This window comes from Rosa rugosa, chromosome 2, assembly GCF_958449725.1.
Source record: "Rosa rugosa chromosome 2, drRosRugo1.1, whole genome shotgun sequence".
In the NCBI taxonomy this organism is placed as follows: Eukaryota; Viridiplantae; Streptophyta; class Magnoliopsida; order Rosales; family Rosaceae; genus Rosa; species Rosa rugosa.
In genome coordinates, this window is record NC_084821.1 from 29,746,606 (window position 1) to 29,760,282 (window position 13,677).

General features: G+C 35.7%; 1 pseudogene; it reads left to right on the forward strand.

Annotated features, from left to right (window-relative positions):
* The first annotated feature begins 3,536 nt into the window (after positions 1 to 3,536).
* On the forward strand, positions 3,537 to 4,123 carry LOC133733267 (small ribosomal subunit protein uS8z/uS8w-like; annotated as a pseudogene).
* Positions 4,124 to 13,677: the final 9,554 nt, after the last annotated feature.

Below are 13,677 nucleotides of genomic sequence, written 5' to 3' on the forward strand. Positions count from 1 at the left end.
TTTTCTTGGCGTAGTATATGGGAAGCACGTCAAGTTCTCCTCCGTGGCCTCAGATGGCAGGTCGGTGATGGTTCTCGGATTGAAATATGGAAGCATAACTAGATCCCTGATGTGTATCCTAGGTGTCCTCTTTCTCCCCCTTGTCGAGACGCTCCTAGATTTGTTGCGGAGCTTATCGATCCAATCACTCGGACTTGGGATTTGAACATCCTACAGAGATATTTTCTTCCAGCGGACGTTGAGTTGATAATTAGCTTACAGTTGAGCCGAGTTGCAAGGGATGACTATCAGGTTTGGCATTTTACTAAGAAAGGTTTCTTTACAATTAATAGTGCTTATTATGTAGCCAAGGACTTGGCACTTGGACTCGTTCTTGCTCCTAAACCACCTATTGATCCCTTGAGGGTAGTGTGGACGGCTATTTGGACTGCAAAAGTTCCTGGTAAGGTGGCGTTGCATGCATGGAGGTTAGTAAACAATATTCTCCCTACACGTGTTAGCCTTAGTACTAAGGGCTACAATGGTAGCTTGGAATGCAGTTTATGTCCACATAATTATGAAGATAGTCTCCATTTATTCGTTAGCTGCCCTTATGCATGTGAGGTGTGGAATCAAGCACAATTAGCTTTGCAGGGACCGACTTTTGTGTCCATCCAAGATTAATTGGTTCTTGGATATGATCGTCACACTATCCCAAGAAGAATTGAATAAGGCTCTCATGCTACTCTAGGGGATATGGAAGAATCAGAATACTCAAGTATGGGAACAGAAAGGTCAACATGCCTCGGAGACTCTACTTTTAACTATGGGTTGGTATGCCGAGTTCAAGAAGTTCAATACAAATCCTCACAGGCTGAGGCCACAACTGGTACGGTGGAAAGCTTCGGCAGTGGGCCAATATAAAATGAACTGTGATGGCGCATATCAAGCGTCGTCTCGACTGGGAGGAGCGGGTTGTGTACTGCGCAACTCTGAGGGCAGCTTTATAGCTGGACAGCTGCGACCTTATGCTCTACTTACATCACCTTTTCATGCTGAACTGATGGCACTTAGAGATGGTATCTTACTAGCCCGGTCGTTGCAACATGAAGCGGTTTTGTTTGAAAGTGATTGCGCATTATTAGTCCAAGCCATTAACTCTCCTTCGCCAGACTTGTCTACGATGAACATGTTAATTGAGGAAGTAAGGCAACTATTGGAAGGCCAGATTGGTTTTAGTGTTGGCCATGTTCGTCGAGAAGCTAATGTAGTCGCCCATACTTTGGCTTCTCGTGCTCTTCGGGATAGTGATAGTCAAGTGTGGTTTGTCCTAGCTCCCAACTTTATAAGGGATGTCATTCGAAACGATGTAATCGTTATCTGATTCAATGAAACTACCTTTCAAAAAAAAAAAAAAAAAGACCGTAATTCATACTATTTGAGTTTGGCTCATGTTTGGCTTATTTTTGAATCGTTCGACTTGTGTCTGTGGAAGAAATGAGCTGAATTTGAGTTTAATATTAAACTCGATATAAAAATTTAGACAAATTTCAACTCTAGTATATTCGGCTTGTAAAGGACGTGAGCAACTTGTATATTTTTAAGAAAGAATTCAATTACGCTCATTCCCAGCTTGTTTGCTAAATAATTAAACGCTCGAGACTCAACTCCCACTAGTTTGTGGCTAGAATGTTGAGGGCCCTTCAAGTTCGTGCGCCTGCGTTGGGGGATTAGTCTTGTTTTGTTGGGATACTCTCGTAGACCTCAGTTTGAATACTGAGCGGGTGGATTTACTAACTCGCTAACATAATTGAGGTGCCTTGCTACCTCACCCCCGATGAAAAATAGTCAAGTGTCATTTGTTATAAACTAGAGAGAGAGATGTTTAGGGTTGTTTAGTCCATAATTACCTAGTAATTATTTTTCTAATCTTGCACTTTTGTTTAACCTTTGTGTTTATTTATATATGTTTATTATTTTTTCCTTATCATGCTAGGAAATGATAGAGAATATTACTCCGGCTAGGAGAACCGCGCTAGGCAAGGAAAGACAAGCAGCAGCCTGACCAAATAAACTTCAAATGAGCTGAAATTTTATAGAGACATTTTAGACATCCTGAGGATCATTTCTTTTGAAGAGTACAAGAGCTGGTTCGAAGTGGAAGGCCTTCAAAAGATCCGTGCAAATTTCTGCACTAGAAGACAAAAATTGTAAAACCGGACCTGTACGGATTCCAGCAAGATTTCCGGCCAAACCATGGCGAACTAGGCCGTGAAAATTTACCAAGATGATCTACATATCTATGGGCTTTTATGTCTTTTTTTATGTGAATTAAAGATTAGATCCACATTTTATGCTTACATCTTTGTCCATTACATCTAACCCTTCATTTTCTTTGATCTCCACCTTTCATTCGTCACTTTTGGCCTATATATAGACTCTCCCTTCACTTTGGACGTTTTGAGTCTTCCCTCATCCATTTCATCTCCTTTCTTTCTCCATCTCCTCTCTATTCTCCTTAGTTCTTCATCTTGTAGTTCACATTTCTTAGCTTTTGTGTGAAGAAAAGTGTATAGCTTATTTGGTTTTGTTCTAAAACCGAAGAGTCTATACATCTTTGATGAATCACAACTTTTGTTTTCATACATTCAAGCCCTTTTTCTTCATAGTTTCTAAGAGTTTCGTGTAGATTTGTATGGCAATTTGGGTTTGAAAGAACCAAAATTTTCATACTTTGAAACATCTCTCACTAGTTTTGCATCAAGGAGAGCTAGATAGAGGTCTTGAGGTTTCAGTTTGGTAACCAACCACTTTCTCCACTCTTCCTCTCTTTTGCTTGTTGTTTATTATGTTTATCGCTTTGGTGTATGTAACTACGGGTTGTGAGTAGAATAAATTTGGGGCTAGACCAAATTCATGTACAAAACAATGTGATGACATGTTTTTGATGAATATGCATGTTTTGAATCCTTTAGCTACTTTACTTTAATGCTTTCTTACATGTTTTTTTAAATTTGTCACCTAGAAGCATTTTGTAGGAATTAATGAAATCGGAAACTTAAACTTGACAATCTTTTGTAACTGAGAAGCATGTGTAGCTAATAGGATGGTGGTCTAGCTTATTCCTACGGGAAGAACTAGATTGCCTAGGTTCCTTACCTTAAAATTAATGCTTGGTGTCGTGAGTTTAAGAGTCGAGAGGCCTTAGGCTTTGCAGCATGAATGCCCTTATATGTTTTAGCAAATGTAAATGGGACTAAGGTTGTGTGATCTAGCTTTGCTTTAGCGACATGGTTAGGTTGCACGATTAGTTGGTATCTAGATTTCTTTAGTGAAAACCAAGAGGGAATTTATCAAAGCATGTTGTTATTTGAAAATGGGTTACATTATATGCATGAGGGAGGCTAGTGTAAACCCTAAGCCCCTATTTATCTCATTGATCAAAGTCTCTCTATTTTTATTAGTCTAGTTTATTTTTGCGCAATTTAGTTTACTTTATAAAAATTACAATCAGCCAAGCCCTCTTTCTTATGCCCTAGAAAACCCTAAATCTCGGAGAGTCGGAAGTGCCTCTGCTTTGCTTGCTCATCTCTTTTGCAGCGACAATGGTGAGGGTTAGCATGCTGAATGATGCTCTCAAGAGCATGTACAATGCGGAGAAACGTGATAAGCGTCAGGTGATGATCAGGCCGTCATCCAAAGTGATCATCAAGTTCCTTATTGTCATGCAGAAGAATGGATACATTGGAGAGTTCGAGTATGTTGACGACCACAGGTCTGGTAAAATTGTGGTCGAACTGAATGGAAGGCTTAACAAGTGTGGGGTCATTAGCGCTCATTTTGATATTGGTGTTTAGGAGATTGAAGGTTGGGCTGCTAGGTTGCTTCCTTCAAGACAGTTTAGATATATCGTGCTCACCACTTCTGCTGGCATCATGGACCATATGAAGAGGCTAGAAGAAAGAATGTCGGTGGGAAAGTTCTTGGTTTCTTTTATTAGGCCAGCTTTTTATCGAGAATGAGACCAGGTTTTTCTGCTGCTGAGGACTTTGTGGCTGTGCTGATGCGGAACATCATAGACTTTTGTGTTTGTGTTTGCGTTTCTTTTCGATGCTCATAGAGATTTATTTAATGGGATTTGTTACTTCATTCTGTGGGATATTAATGTTTGTTTGTCCACAATGTCTTGTGGTTCTCAATCTTTAAATATCGAATAAAATGCACAAATTTTTACTCAAAAAAAAAAAAAAAAATCACCCAAGCCGTTCACTACCACAATTGTTAATATCATCCTCATGATCTTTAGTTACTCAATCTCTTGGGTTGAAGCAAAGGGCTAAGGTTGTGAACTTGTAAAAAGGTAGAGTTACTCAATCTCTTGGGTATGATACTCTAAATTTTCCTTTACTAAAACTTGACCTCCTATACTTGGGAGTAGGGCACATCACACATAATTTGCACATTAATTCATACTCGAGGATGTCCTCATCAAGAGAGAATATAAGAGGAGGTAAAAGTGTGAGATTCATACTCATTAAACCCCTTTATATAGGAGTTAGGGTTTACATCAACATGACATAACTAATGAGTATTTACGTGAATAGCCACATATTTATAATATTTATAACACTCCCCCTTGGATGTCTACCAATAAATGATATGGTGTTGGACGCGCTTAATGTTTTCTCGTAAAAAATTTTGCCAGGTAACAAAAATCCAGTGTGACAAAAACAACCCTGGTCGAAGGAGAAAAAGAGTATAATGTGCTTATGTCTTAGGTATCATGTTTTTTTATGCACCCTGATTTGTTGCGAGCTTCAAATCATGTATATGGAAAAGTACCATGTACCATGTACCATGTTTAATGGTTTGGTGTGTCTATCATTGAAGAGAGATCAAGTGTGATTTACACATAGTGGACTCATCATGAATTTCCAATCCTGCAAATGTTACAGTAATACCAATAAAATTATGATCTTAATAAATCTTATCTCATATCATAAGAGTATAATTAATTTCATAAGATTAGCTAAAGAATTACAATACAAATGAATAAGAATTGAGACATTTACCTTTATACGATATTTTGAACAATGAAAATTCACATAGCATACTTAGCCATAATATCAATTTGTGCAATTGACAATTTCTTATAAGCTCTGTAGGAGCTCTGATTAAATTCATAACTTCGTGAAAGTTAGAATTTATGTTACAACATTTCGAATTTGATATCTTAGTCTTGTCATAGTATTCATTAAGGCTATTCACTTTGACTATGATAGAATGAGTTTATATGAGCTTTAGACTCATTTATTTCATGAGCGAGCTTCAAGATCTTTCATTTATTCATGAATTTTCCATCTGGGTAATATGAATCCTTGAAGGATTTGATTAAGTAATATGCTTATAATGACACATAGGATTAAGGGAATTTTTTTTAGCAATGTCCTTTTAAGGTCTTCATAATAATTGTTAGGTTCATAATTACCTAGTAATTATTCCCCTAATCTTGCACTTTTGCTTAACTTTTTTTTTTAATTGTTAGGAAAATGTAATGGTTTCAGTCATAGTAACGCATGCCAGAATGACACAGATACAAAGCCCTCACAAGGGAGGTTAGGTGCCATTACACTTAAAACAATTCTGCTCCTTTATTCAGAAGCCTAGCAGAATGACTTAATTCTAAAACAGAAGAAATAGTAGACAACATTCCCGATGCCAATGCGCCCAATTGCGGTACACCAAAGAACATTGCAAATGGATGTGAAGAATCAAATTCAAACTGTAGGCAAAGAAAGACATCTTAAATTTTCTCCTTGCCCTTTGGGTTAGGGCTAGGAGGATTACTCGAATAGAGGACCTTTATCACATCATCAGCAGGGATCTTTGAAGTCTTTGGTGGGTTCTTATTACGCGCACCCAATGGCATTCCTCTTTTCTTCTTTGACTCTTTGACACCTGACAGTACAGATGCATGCTTTGAGACAAGGATTCCACCTTGGGCTTCCCTTAACCCTAGAGCCTTAGCAGTAAACCTGACTAGCATTTTCAGCTTCTTAATGGGAAAGTCATAATCCATTGGGTTCATGCTTAGTTCAGAACCATCTGGTTTCAGTTTTGTTGGAGACGCACGAGGGGATGTAGGTCTTCCCCGTTTGTCTACCCTAGTGACCTCCTTTGTAGGTTCCACATCCTGTTTCTCCAAAGCCACAACCACATCTTGCATCATATTTTCACTTTCAACAAAGGGGCTAGTAGTGTTCATCTCCCTCTTCTGTTTTGATTTAGGCACAGTCACTACATCACCAACCTGCTTTTCCACGTCCAGAGTCTTGCTTCCTGCAGGAGGGATACCATTAAGTACTGTCCTAACCGGCGGCGATTCTACACTTGCTGCAGCAAATGGTTAACTGATGTCATTCTTCTCAGGTAGGGCGGGAGTGGTGTCTTTGCTTACCAAGTTTGCTTCCTCCCCATCAGCCGTAGGTTCAATATTAGTGTCATCAGGTCAATATTAGTGTCCTGACAGTACAAATGCATGCTAACACAAATTTATATAGGCTCAAATTGGCTAACTAATGAATTTTTACTTTAAGGACAAAAGCTATTTGGCCATGGTGGATTCCTAATGCCTTGGTCTTCCCCAATAACAACTCATGCTTGATATAAAGTCTCGAAAGATTTGGAGTAAGTTCTAGATTACATGCACAATGAATTGATCACACAATGAAAGAACTAGTGCATTTTGACTATGTATGCACTCTCTTAGGCTCAAAAGCTCACATAATTAGGCATATATAGTTTCAACAAATTTAGTCTTCATCTTTCCCACATGAATGCATCTAAAATGACATATGAGTTTAAATGCTTGTGAGCACAAAACGCTAAATCCATTTATTAATTAAGCATTGATCTTCAATCACTAAACATGCTCAAAATCAATAAATCCAATTAGACATAAGTTTGGTCTCATCGTCGGGGGTTATTTCGGTTTAGGAACCACGCAAGGAAGCCAAAATCTTTTTGTATTTTTCAAAAATTTTCAATTTTTATGGATTTTTCAATAAGGGTAACAAATGAAGAAAAGGATAAGGAATGTAATTACTTAGCCTTACCACCTCACACTTAAATCACACATTGTCCTCAATGTGCCGTTATGAACAATTGTGAATTATGTGCAAAGCGTATGACCAAATAAAAACTGCCTAATGCTAGTCAACATAATTTATTAACAAACTAAACATTGACTTAACAAGCACCTCACACTTAAAACATCATATAGTCCTTAATGTATAATGAAGCTATTAAGATCCTATCAATGTTTTGGGACATGCTCATATGGCCGAGACTAGGATTCAAAACAATTAAACTAACACAAGGCAAGAGAGAGAAAGGGTAGCCACCTCACACTTGAACTTTGGATAATCCTTTCAATAAAAGCTAAATTTTTTGTGTCTTATCCATTGACCAAGGATGAAATAACTATCCAAAACTCTCAAAGCCACAACATGTAAACACATAAACAAACGAAATTCATGCTAGGAAAAATCAAGAGTAGAGTTAGAGGTATAAGCAAAGTGTAAGTTTGAGGTATAAGCAAAGTGAATCCTAGGAAAGTAGGAGATATCATATTTACACATATTTTTCTACTCAATGCTAGGAAAGTTGCCTATTTTCTATGTGCTTATTGGTAAGGCTAAGCAATTACATTCCTTATCATTTTCTTCATTTGTTACCCTTACTGAAAAATCCATAAAAATTGAAAATTTTTGAAAAATACAAAAAGATTTTGGCTTGCTTGCGTGGTTCCTAAACTGAAATAACCCGCGAGGATGAGACCGAACTTATGTCTAATTTGATTGATTGATTTGAGCATGTTTAGCGATTGAAGATCAATGCTTATTTAATAAATGGGTTTGGCGTTTTGTGCTCACATGCATTTAAACTCATATTGCCTATGTCATTTTAGATGCATTCATGTGGGAAAGATAATGACTAAATTTGTTGAAACTATCTATGCCTAATTATGTGAGATTTTGAGCCAAAAACTGTGCATACATAGTCAAAAATGCACTTGTTCTTTCATTGTGTGATCAATTCATTGTGTATGTAATCTAGAACTTGCTCCAAATCTTTTGAGACTTTATATCAAAAGCATGAGTTGTTATTGGGGAAGACCAAGGCATTAGGAATCCACCATGGCCAAATAGCTTTTGTCCTTAATAATGAAAATCCATTAGTAAGCCAATTTGAGATGATAAAAATATGTCTTAGCCTTTTCATTTCTTTACCACACAAATGTTTACCCTTTTAAACTTAAACAATTTTCCTACCCTTTCTAAGCTAATTGGTAAACAATGTGAGTCCTAGTATTTTGGTGCTTGTAAATGAGTTAGAGGAAGTGTTCAAAGAATAAGTGTGAGGTGGGTAGAGAGTATTGTGTGTGTGGGCTACGGGTTGTAGCTAGCCATGACAAGAAAAGGGTGACCCTAGAAACATGTTCCAAATATCAAAAGAATTATTCAAAGTCAATATGGACTAGGGTCACCAAAAGGAAAAAAAAATAGAAAATGGAAAAATAGAAAAAAGTGTGTGCAAAAATAGTGTGAGTGAAAAAAAAAAAATTAATTTCAGTTTACCCCCCTGAGGTTTGGGGGTGTCATCATGTCACCCCCTCTATTCTCAATTTTGAATTTTTACCCCACAAACTTTCCAATTTCAATCAGCCGTGTCCAATTTCTCATATTCCGTCCAAATTGGACCTTAACTCTGACGATCGGACCCACTTTGAAGGCTAAAAATGGTCATTTCAAGACAAAAAAAAACTAAAAAAAAAAATATTTGTTTTTTCTAAATATTTTTTTTTTTTTTTTTTTTTTTTTTTTTTTTTTTTTTTTGTCTTCAACCTATACACCACAAGTTATAATAGGTTTATAAAAACAAAAAGATACTCTAGGTGGTTGAAAGTAGCTCGCTGGTCTACGATATTTGTGATATATCTCCGATAAAGTGAAGAATTTTAGGATATATCCCCAATAAAGTGAAGAAATATTTGTAAAAAGCGATTTTACACTTTATTTGTAAATATTGTAAAAAGTGATTTTACACAGATATTTCTTCACTTTATTGGGGATATATCCTAAAATTCTTCACTTTATCGGAGATATATCACAAATATCGTAGATCAGCGAGCGGCTTTCAACCACCTAGAGTATCTTTTTGTTTTTATAAACCTATTATAACTTGTGGTGTATAGGTTGAAGACAAAATAAATAAAAAAATAAATAAAAAAAATAAAAATAAAATAAATAAAAAATAGAAAAAAATTTTAAAAAATGATTTTTTAAATATTTTTGTTACGCCTAAAAGCAAGCACACAATTTAACCCTGCATGTAGTTGTTAGTTTATGGTAAATAGGGATCGTTCTAACCGGGGATTGAGGGTACACCTGTAATTGTAAAAACAAATAAAGAATTAATAAAAGTAAAAAGTATTATATCTACAAAATTATATACAAAAGAAACCAAGTAATCGAAAATGGGGGATTTAGAATTATAAAATTAAAAATTAAATAAAGAAAATCTAAAAACACATATACAAGGGTGGAACGCAAGGAACAAAGATCAAAACCACATCCATATGAATGAAATCCAATCACAATTCCTATAGTTGATTTTCTATGTCATGAGAAAGAAGTTGACCATGTGAAACGTTAGAAAGCAAACGATTTCCCATTTTTTACTTTCCTTGAATATTTAATCTAAGTGAAAGTACCTAAATTAAACCTATTGAATATGCAATCATAGTCTAGAAAGCTAGCTACTCAAGAACACATTCAATGCATAAATAACAAAGAAAGGATGTCAACCAAAGTGCACAACCTAGTATGACAAAGCTCATCTATTTGCAATCCTCCTTAATTGATTTCAACTTTTGTCCAAAGCCTTCACTACTTAAATCTAGCTCCAATTACATGCATATATCCTAAGTTGGCCACCAAAGAACACATACATATAAAAGTTTTCTATAAAACAAAATCAATTAAGCAATCTCACATAAGCAACATATAAATCAACATATAAAAATCACAACTTTATTTCAAAACATAAAAATGGGCTTTAAACTTTGCCCTTAACGTCATGTTAACTAGAATTCATAACTCTACGAATCAAACAAAGGAAAATAAAAGAAAGTATGAAATACACCGTGAAAGATGGATGACAAGCCTTGAGACGAAGAACTTGAAGATCCTTGAAAGCAAGCAGTCTTCTAGGGACGACACAAGGGTGGATGGCGGATAGGATCTTGATGTATTGCATGACTTCTTCTCCTCCTTGGTTGAGACGCAGAGCTGCTGAAGACTAGAGAATGGAGAGAATTTTTCTAATGTTTATTTTATGAGGGAGAGAGAGGTGTGTTGTTGTGTTGTGTTGTGGTTTAAAACGTCTAGCAAAGAGGGGTATATATAGGGGAAGGCAAGGCTTCATGAATTTAATTTCCAAGGAATTTTCTGGTTGCACCACACAGCTCCAACCAATAAATTAATGCCACGTCAGCTCTGCCATGTCACTCAACCAATCAGGAAGCTCCAAAATAACTCCATAATCTTTCCAAATATATTATTGCTGATTTTCCCAAGATTTTATCTGATTTTTCTCTTAATTTTCGGCCAAAATACTCTTGAGTGAAATTAGGAATGAATCTGGACTTGTTTTGGACATTTTCTCCCTTAAATCTCTCCATGGCATCATTATCCTTGATCCTCTCTTGATTTTTGACATTAACTCCATAATTTCCCATGGCAAAATCAGATTTAATTCCCCAATAATATCTCCAACGTAATCTTCTTATGACTCTCCCTTGAGTTTCACATTATCTCCATCATTTCCCATGGCAAAAATCAGATTTAATCTCCCGAAATATCTCCAACGTCATCTTCAAGCCATGTGGTCTCCTAATGCCTTCAGGTTTCCTAGCCTCATCAGGATTCCTGCGTTGACTGGGATTCCTAGTCGAACCAGGAAAACTCCATTTCTTCATTTCATCTCATTTCTTTGTCATTTATTCCAATGTACCTAGAAAATAGAAACTAAATTAAAAATGATTAAGTAAAGGAAATAACTAAGCAAAATACAGGGAGTTAAATATTAAAATATCGCATTAAAATGCTCCTATCAAATTCCCCCACACTTAGCTTTTGCTAGTCCCTTAGCAAAATCAAAAGAAAGAAATTAAAAACAAAGACTCAATGACTCATGAAATACACTAGGTATAGAAAATGTAAAAGACTCAAGGACACTTAACTCAAAAACTACTAAGCCTTCCAACTATTTGTCTCAGAAATCTCTTACTTTCATAGCATCAAGATTAGCACTCAACCAAGAATCAATATTTAGATATTCGAGAGTTAATTGAAGCATATAATCCACATATACACAAGTAGGACTTGGTTGTAACAATGGTGATGGGGTGGAGCTCAGCATGTTTTAGACAAGTATGATTCATATCCTCACAAGGTATATCCACTCTTTCTTCTCTCAGATTTATAGCAATGCTTAAAAGCTTATAATCACTCAATTATATGTGAGAGAAAATATTTTGAGGCAATCAAATAGCTCACATATATAAGAAACGAAAAGCACTTTGTGAATATAATTTTTTCAAAAGATCTCATGAAAGATATCAACTACTTTCACAAATGGACCCAAGCCATAGGTTCAACTCTTATAACTCATCTCCACAGATCAAAGGTTGTCCCATCTTAAGGATCAAGAAGGTCTTATAAAGGGTTGTAATGGGGCCAAGGCTCAAGGTTTTAAGAAACAAAGGTAAGGAATTTAACAAAGTATCCTAAAAACCTAGTAGAGCTTGTGTTGATGTAGAGAGACTTCTAGAAATCCACCAAAGCAAAACGCCACACCCATAGAGGCAAAATAAAAGGGACTAATGTCTTCATTCTAAACTTCCTTTGAACTCTCGTGAATTGGACAAAGACCAAATTTTTCTATAGTGGGTCTTCAATTCAAAACAAACTCCAAACTCACCAAGTATGGGGACTAAAATCCATAAACATATATATATATATATATATATATATATATATATATTTTTTTTTTTTTTTTCTTTCTTTCTTTTCTTTTTTTCTAGCCGTACACATTTTTTCATCTTTTTCATTTCCTTCACATAATTTTTTTTTCCTTTTGATGGACAAGTCTACCCCCACACTTGAACTTACACCTCTTCTAAATCTCCATCCTTGCCACCAAATCCATGTAGTAAGTCTCAAAAGATAGCTCCACTAAGTTTTTAGAACAAAGGGTAGGATTGTAACTATACTAAGGTTCAGGGTTAAGGATTTTAAGGGTGATGAAAGAAAAGGCTTAATGTAGGCTCAAAGGGTTTTATCTAGGGGGTCCCACGACGGGCACAAATGGGGATATAGGCTTATTTGGCAATGGTGGTAATTCCTAGGGTGCCTCTATCTTTTCCAAAATCAGGGACATGTATTGATAAAACTCTCAACAAGCACAAGAGTGAATTCTAGCATTCTCTAGTCCATTTAACTTAATCTATGGCAAGCAATCAATCAAATGAAAGAATAATGAGATCATCAAAATATCGCCAAGAAAATAAGAATATTTTTCATTTATCACTCCAAGAAAAAGAGGGACGTGGGCATGAATCAAAATTCATCTTAACATGCTCATATTCTGTACCAAGGTCACGAAATCCATATCCACTACACATGCATATGCTTTTCATATATCTCAATTAACCAAAGAATACCATTTAAAATCATCTCAATATTGTGATCCTCTTTTAGCCATAATTTCAGAGATATTGAATCATCCTAGACAGTTGAAAGGGCATCCTATGACTCGAAAACAAAAACAAAAACAAATACAATTTTTTTATTTTTTGACATTTTTTTTATTTTTTGTATTTTTCCATTTTCAATTATAAGCATGCAATGAGACAAATAAGCATAGATAGAAGGCATTTATGAAAACAAATCCTACAATAAAAACAAAAGAGAAAAATTGAAAAATAAAAAAAAATAGGGAAAGAGAAAGCAAATCTGTGTTTGTAGATTCCTTCACAGCTGCTTCTGAATTGGATTGCCTCCCAAGCAGCGCTTGAGTTTAACGTCTTTCAGCCAGACAGTACCTCCATTAAATAAAGTTAGTCACTATAATTAACAAAGAAATAAAAAATATAAAAACATGTAACTATGAATTACAAAATACAAGTATAATTAACAAGTAAATTGTACATAAGACACAAGTTACACAAGTGAGTATAAAACGTGACAAGTCTTTTTACAAGTGTTAATTTTGTACCCTAGTGTATCACAACATTTTCTTTTGTTATAAATATTATTGATATCGAATTTAATTCTAAGCGGTAAATCAAGTGGACGTGCGGCCCAAGTATAGTCGCCTAGACACAAACTCCCTTCACATCATTTGGGCAACCTTACTGAAATGGCCAGGTAGGGGAGGACGAACACGAGAGACAAAATCCATTTTTGACATGAGCTACTCCCACATAGTGGTTTAGGCCCATTTGCAAGCACTTCTGGATTCAAAAACCGTCATGATCGTTGTCCCCTTCCTAGACATCATTCCACATAGGCTATACTTACTAAGATGAAAAAGGTCATAAGTGTGAAGACAGTTCAACAAGTGTTAATAAAG